Here is a 7,189-nt window from a genome sequence, read left to right on the forward strand (position 1 = left end):
TCCATGTATGCATGTATGTGTGTGTATGTATGTTTCTCTGTGCTTGAGTATGTAGGTATATATTTATCCAGTTAGCTATCTAGCTATCAGTCAATCTATCTATCTATTTTCTATGCATGTATATATGTATGCATGTATGTTTGTATTATGTATGCATGTATGAATAGTATGTCTGTACGAATCTATGTTTGTATGTTTGTGCGTGTATGTATGTATGCATGTATGTATGTATGTATGTATGCAGGTATGAATATATGTATGTATTTATGTATGTATAGGAGTTAATTTTACATTCTCATTTGTTTAATATAAGTCTAGAGACGCGGAGTAGAGTGGGCATATCATTGATGAGACCATGAATAGCGACGAAAGGATTTTGACAAACTTAGCTGAACGATTGATTGACCAAGTGATTAATCTAACAATAATAACAATAGAATGAGAATAGAACCAGTGCGTGTGATTACTATTGGCATAATGACTCTCCCGAGAAACACAAAATATGTTTCAACACACGTGTACACATGAAGAGTTTTGGAAAACAAATATTAAAACGAAATGCAGTCTATAAGTTGAGCACCAAGAAGATGGAGAATTTTCAGAAATACAACTCAAACATTCTTGTACTATTCTGTAACGAAGAACAGTAACTATTTCGAAATAACAAATTCGTTTTTCATATATATATATTTTATTTTCGCACATATCAATAGTTTGATAGGATTGTTACACAACAGTCTGGTTTGATGACTTACATAAAGTTCTGAAACTTTGTATAACTTCTGCAGAATCAGAAAAGACCATTTATTTCATAAGCGAAAATAAAAGGACAGCGATTAAGTAATAAAATAAAAAAGATATGAGATATATTTCAGCTATAACTATTGTTATTCTTTCGTCTTTCAGGCAAATACATAAAAAAGAAATATTTTCAATGGCCATAGGACAGCCATTCCTTTGTTGCTTCAAAGAAGGATCGTCAACATATAAGTCCACGAAATGAGCATAGAAAGAGACTATAAAACGATACCTGTGGTGAATAGAGAACGTCGAAGTTAGGAAATAGATGTTTAGAGATGGAAATAGCTCTTTAAAAATCATAATCAGTTCAGTTGCATCTGTGTGTATGTTTGGGTGTGCGTGTATATGTTTGTGTGCGCACGTGTGTGTGTACTGTGTGTATGTGTGTGTGTAACTAAGGTGCGACTGGCTTTTGAATTTCTGCAAGAATAGTGTTGTTAGAAGCATCTACATGTAATAAGCTAATAAGCAAATGCAACATACATACGCAAGCTCGGATATAGGCACATATCTAGACACACACCGACACACTAACACACACACTTACACATACATACATAAATGCATACATACATACATACATACATACATACATACATATATATATATATATATATATATATAATGTAAATTCGAGATAAAACCACTATTATGCAACTCAAACAGTGATGGACATAAACCAAAACATATAAAACAAATAATATTATATTTTTATAAAACATATAACTAGATCTCAAAAAGTATAGTGGGTTTTCCATTTAACTCTAGATACAAAATCCTTAATATCATTAATAAGTTTCAAAATATATTCTTTTCTAGAGGGTATTGGAATATCCTTCAAAGATGAATTCCAAAATAGCGGTTCTATCTTACCTGCAAGTTCCATAACATACGAAATTGAGATTTAAATGCACTCAATAAGCGTAAGCTATCAATATAATAATTGTAATTATAATAATAATAATTAAAATAATTAGGGAGTATAAGTCCAAACTTACAGGGGAAAATTCAATTTAGTATTAAATCGAATTTCAAAATATAAATATATAAAATGAGAGAGAGCTTATGCAGTATTTTGCCCGGATTGATAATCCCTCACTATTTGATTTTTATTACCCTTTATATGCAAACAGTTGCAAATGGGCGCAGGAGTGGCTGTGTGGTAAGTAGCTTGCCTACGAGCCACATGGTTCTGGGTTCAGTCACACTGCGTGGCACCTTGGGCAAGTGTTTTCTACTATGAGTGGATTTGGTAGACGGAAACTCAAAGAAGCCCGTCGTATATATGTATATATATATATATGCGTGTGTGTGTTTGTGTGTCTGTGTTTGTCCCCCTATCATTGCTTGACAACCGATGCTGGTGTGTTTATGTCCCCGTCACTTAGCGGTTCGGCAAAAGAGACCGATAGAATAAGTACTGGGCTTACAAAAGAATAAGTCCCGGGGTCGATTTGCTCGATTAAAGGCGGTGCTCCAGCATGGCCGCAGTCAAATGACTGAAACAAGTAAAAGAGTAAAGAGTAAAGAGAGGTGCATACTCAAATACCTGCACTCGAAACAATTGTGGCGAATAATAAAATGTCCAAATGTACTCTCCTTCTTCTTGACTCCAATTTCTTTAATTATATATATATATATATATAATATACATTATATAAATATATATCAGCCGAAATTGCGAGGATGATCCGGTTCTTGACTGAAGATTAGAGGCTTCGAATGGCCCGTCCGTTTTCGTATCGTCTATTTGAATGTTTTGCGTTCTTGTCCCATTTTATATTTTTATATATATTTTGTATACATACATATATATATATATATATATATTATATATATATATATATATATATATATATATATATATGCATATATATACACACATACATGTACATGCCTACACATATATATATATATGCATATATGAGTACAGGACGTCAAAAGAACGCGAACAAAATGAGAACGAGAACGTAAAAAACAAAAGCATGGAAAACGAACTTATTTCGAACAACGAAAGAAGCAAATAGAGAAATGTCACACACACACACACACCACACACACACACACCACACACACACACACACACACACACACACACACACACACACACACATATATATATATATATATACTCAGTTAGAATATAAAAAAAACAATTCAAATAAATAAAGCGATAAAAAATGCCCAAATGAATAAAACGAATATAAATGAACACGGGGACGTACTCAAGAAATCTATTAGCTTGACGATCGGTGAAAAGAGAGAGCTTGACGTTTTGAGTATAGCTCTTCGTCGAAACGGAGAAAGGAAAAAGTTCAAAGAAAGAAAAGAAATCACCAACAGTACAGGTGTACTTACATTGCCAATGTATATATACATATATAGATAGATAGATAGATAGATAGATAGATAGATAGATAGATAGATAGATAGATAGATAGATAGATAGATAGATAGATAGATAGATAGAGATAGATACATAGATAGATAGATAGATAGATAGATAGATAGATAGATAGATAGATAGATAGATAGATAGATAGATAGATAGATAGATAGATAGATAGATAGATATCTATATATATCTATATATATATAACTACAGTGTACATTTAAACATATAAGAGGTATCCATCATAGGATTCCTTGTACGCTAGAAAGGACAGTTAAATTCCAAACCGCTATTAGGGATAAAGTTTCGAAGGGAATGAAAAATAAAAACATTCACCATCTAACTCCTGGATAAACGGTTTCAGACTTTTTTAGCAAATAAAATAATTTGCTAGGCGACGTCTTCTTCAGCAGGTACGCATTAGATTAAATATATATACACTAGGCAATCCAGTATATGCCCCGTGCTTATACATTCTAATTTTTCAAATCTACCGAGCAAGCGCAGGAAATATAATGCCGGCTTTTCGATTTGAAAATTATCTAGAAAAATTATCAATAATTAATAATATCAAAGGGTAATCAGAAATATTTGAAATTTCCATTACCATTGGCCTAGAGTGTAAAAAAAATTTAGTCAATAGACTATATATTATTCATATAAATACGGTGTACATTTAAACACACAAGAGTTATCCATCATAGGATTCCTTGCACGCTAGAAAGGACAGTTAAATTCCAAACCACTATTAGGGATAAAGTTTCGAAGGGAATGAAATATAAAAACATTTACCATATATTCTTCATAAACACCCCAGCATAGGTTTTCAAGCGATGTCAGGAGGACAAACACAAACACATAAACACACACATACATACACACACACACACACACACACACACACATCACACACACACACATCACACATACACACACATACAGAGATATGGGCTGCTTTCAGCTTCCGTCTTCCAAATTCACTCACATGGCCCTAGTCGGCCCAAGTATAAGACACTTGCCCAAAGTGCCTGACAGTGGGATTGGACCCGGAACCATGTGTCTGGTAAGCAAGCTACTTACCTCACAGCCACTCCTCCACTTGTTTAATTATCGATACCAAGAAGACCCAGACAACCAAGTTTGCCCAGTATTTTCTTCAGTGAAGTGCTATTCACAGTATAGAACGCTTTGATTAAATCAATGTAACGCAACACGATGTCTATGATCTACTCATAGCAGTTCTCTTGCATCTCTCTTGTGAAAATCATATCCATTGTTTGTCTGTCATGCGATATGTGAGGTGAATGGGAAAGCAATGCTCATCACAGATGGAAGAAACCAGTAAAGAAACGAGTGGGTATTTTAGAAAAAAAACTTATTTTTCATTTTGGATTTAAGCGAGCAGATCGAAAATGTACCGCTTATGTTGTGAATAGGTTGAAGATTGGTCTGTAACATCTATAGGCACGTATGTTAATCACAAACTGGATTCATTAAAAAAAATGTTAAGCCACTTATCTTTTAGCATGGTAAGGTTCAATTAACCAAGTCTAGAAACTGAGTAATCATCTAGCCCAAACCAGACGTTGAAGTATTTAATAGGTTATAAGGAAACTGATATAAATACATTTGGTACTTGCCATTCAGCTAAAGTAAGTTGATGATTGAGTTGTTTCCCTTGTGCTAAAGTTCTCTCCCATAGCAAGAGTTGCCTCCCGTAGTCTTTTACTCTTCTAACACACGATTTTTATATTAATTCTCTCTCTCTCTCTCTCTCTCTCTCTCTCTTCTCTCTCTCTCTCTCTCCCTCTCTCTCTTCTCCGGACAATATATATCCCTCCATAAATGCTGTTTTAGCAAATCAAAAATAAAATAATAATAAAAATTGTTATTATTATTTTCATATTTATTATTAGCCAGAACGGCTGCAGAAAAAAAGAAGAACAATGCAAAAACAAAGGTTCGTGCCAATAATAAAAGAAAAAGAAAAGAACATTTTGCTTTTTGGCAGAATTTGGCGAAAAGGCATTGCAGTATTTAGATACAGTCGTTTATTATGTTGAACCTAAATCCTCCCAAAGCACTTAAGGTGTCAGAATGTGGCATTAAACTGGATTAAATCTGAATAATGTAGACTAGTATTTGGTCATCCCATAAATAATGCGGTTATTTTATACTTCTTTTATTTCTCTAAATTAATATAAAGTTCTTTTTCATTTTTTTCTACAATGCTCTTCCATCTATTTGGAAGATTTGCAAGGCCCCTCTTCCAAAATTCACATGCCTGTGACGAAAATTACTCCTCCAGTTCTCTTCCGACGTCATTTACAGAATACATATATTCTCCTTCCAAATGATTTTGGAGACTGCGGAATAAATGATAATCAGATGGGGCAATGTCCAGCGAATGTGGTGTGTGGGTCATCGTTTCCCATTCAAACTGCTCCAGCCTTTGGAATGTTATCCTCGCTGTATGTAGCCGAGCATTATCCTGATGAAAGAATACCTTTCATCTTGACACCGAAGACGGTCGTTTTTCTTCTAGCGCTGACTTGAATGACTGGTTGAATGACTAAATCCAGGCTTCTCTGCTCCTTCCCCAACAGTTACGATGAGATTTTATTCCACCAGTGTTTGCAGGAGATTTTATTCTACCAGTGTTTGCAAGACGTCGACGTCGAGCTCTAAAGATATTCCAGGACGAGGCTCGTCTTCTAGTAGTTTCCGGCTCGGAATTTCTGAAAACACTGTTGACACTGGCTTACGCTTATTGTCCGATCCCCATATACTGCATTAATATTCCTCGCATGCTCTTTTGTTACTTCTATCATATCTTCGAAAATATAACTGTTAAAATCGAACTGCATTCTTCAAAACCTGCAATAAGAATAAGAACAAGGTAAAATTACTACCTGCTTTTATAGCATGTTGATGCAGGTAGTTTATCCCGTCACCCTTCTACTTTTAGTTCATGCAATTGAAAAAAAAACACAATATTTATGGGATGACCCAATATAAGGTGTAAAACTAGTACTTTGTTTATCAAGCCCCACAAGGGTTAAAATAAAGTTAACTTCGATGGGATTTGAACACATGGTGTAGGAAGCAGGAGACTATACCACAAAACATTATGTACGATGCTTTACCGCCTCTGCTAAATTTTCCATGCATCTGAAGATTCCGCCAATTTACCTCCTGTCTGAACAAACTGATTGATAGACATGTTTTCAGATATAGAACATTTAATTAAAAATTGGGGTGTGAAGTAAGATCTGTGATATTGTTATCAGAGAACTCGAGAAAATAGTGACATGTATTTAACGTAAATGAATCCTTGTCAAATATTCTGCAATTAAGTCACTGAGTTCTATCGTAAAAGTGATGCTTTATAAAAGTAGCTGGACATGACACCCTAACAACGTGTCATTGAATGAGTTCCAATTAATCAAAAACTATAGTCAAAAGGGTCTACAGTGCCAGTGTTTCGTTTTGATTGACAACACGAGTTATCACGCTGCGTCATCTTGATGTGTTTTCACTAGACTGATAACTGGAAACGCATTACATTTCTAGGAATAGCTGCCCGCATTTTCACAGGTTTTCTTTTCAATTCTAATGATTTTCACATGCTTATCTCATTTAGGAAACTATGTAGTGTTATACTTCAGTACTTGGTAACAATAGCATATAAATGTGAGAGTTAATAGGTAAAAATTGTATTTACAATAGGTGCTAACCAGACGATAATTAACTAAGGACAGATTCTACTATGGACCAAATTGAAAATAAAAACTGTCGATAGGTCGAACGCTCTGGAGTAGGGATATGTTTTCTCCAGTTAAGCCAAATAAAACGATCGAGTCTATACGTAGTTGTGTCCATTTTTATTTTTTAGTAATTGGGTCAATTTTTTAGTGTTCAGTCATATAAAGTTCTTGAGTTCAAAGATAGGCGCAGGAATGGCTGTGTGGTAAGTAGCTTGCTTACCAGCCACAT

General features: G+C 34.4%; 1 long non-coding RNA gene across 1 annotated transcript in view; it reads left to right on the forward strand.

Moving 5' to 3' along the window:
- Positions 1-3,075: 3,075 nt before the first annotated feature.
- The window catches only part of LOC118766377, a 16,575-nt gene continuing 12,461 nt past the window's right edge, over positions 3,076-7,189 (forward strand). The window contains exon 1 of the long non-coding RNA XR_005002313.1: positions 3,076-3,143. This is a non-coding gene — a long non-coding RNA (uncharacterized LOC118766377). The remainder of the gene's footprint in view (positions 3,144-7,189) is intronic.

This window comes from Octopus sinensis, linkage group LG1, assembly GCF_006345805.1.
Source record: "Octopus sinensis linkage group LG1, ASM634580v1, whole genome shotgun sequence".
Classification (NCBI taxonomy): domain Eukaryota; kingdom Metazoa; phylum Mollusca; class Cephalopoda; order Octopoda; family Octopodidae; genus Octopus; species Octopus sinensis.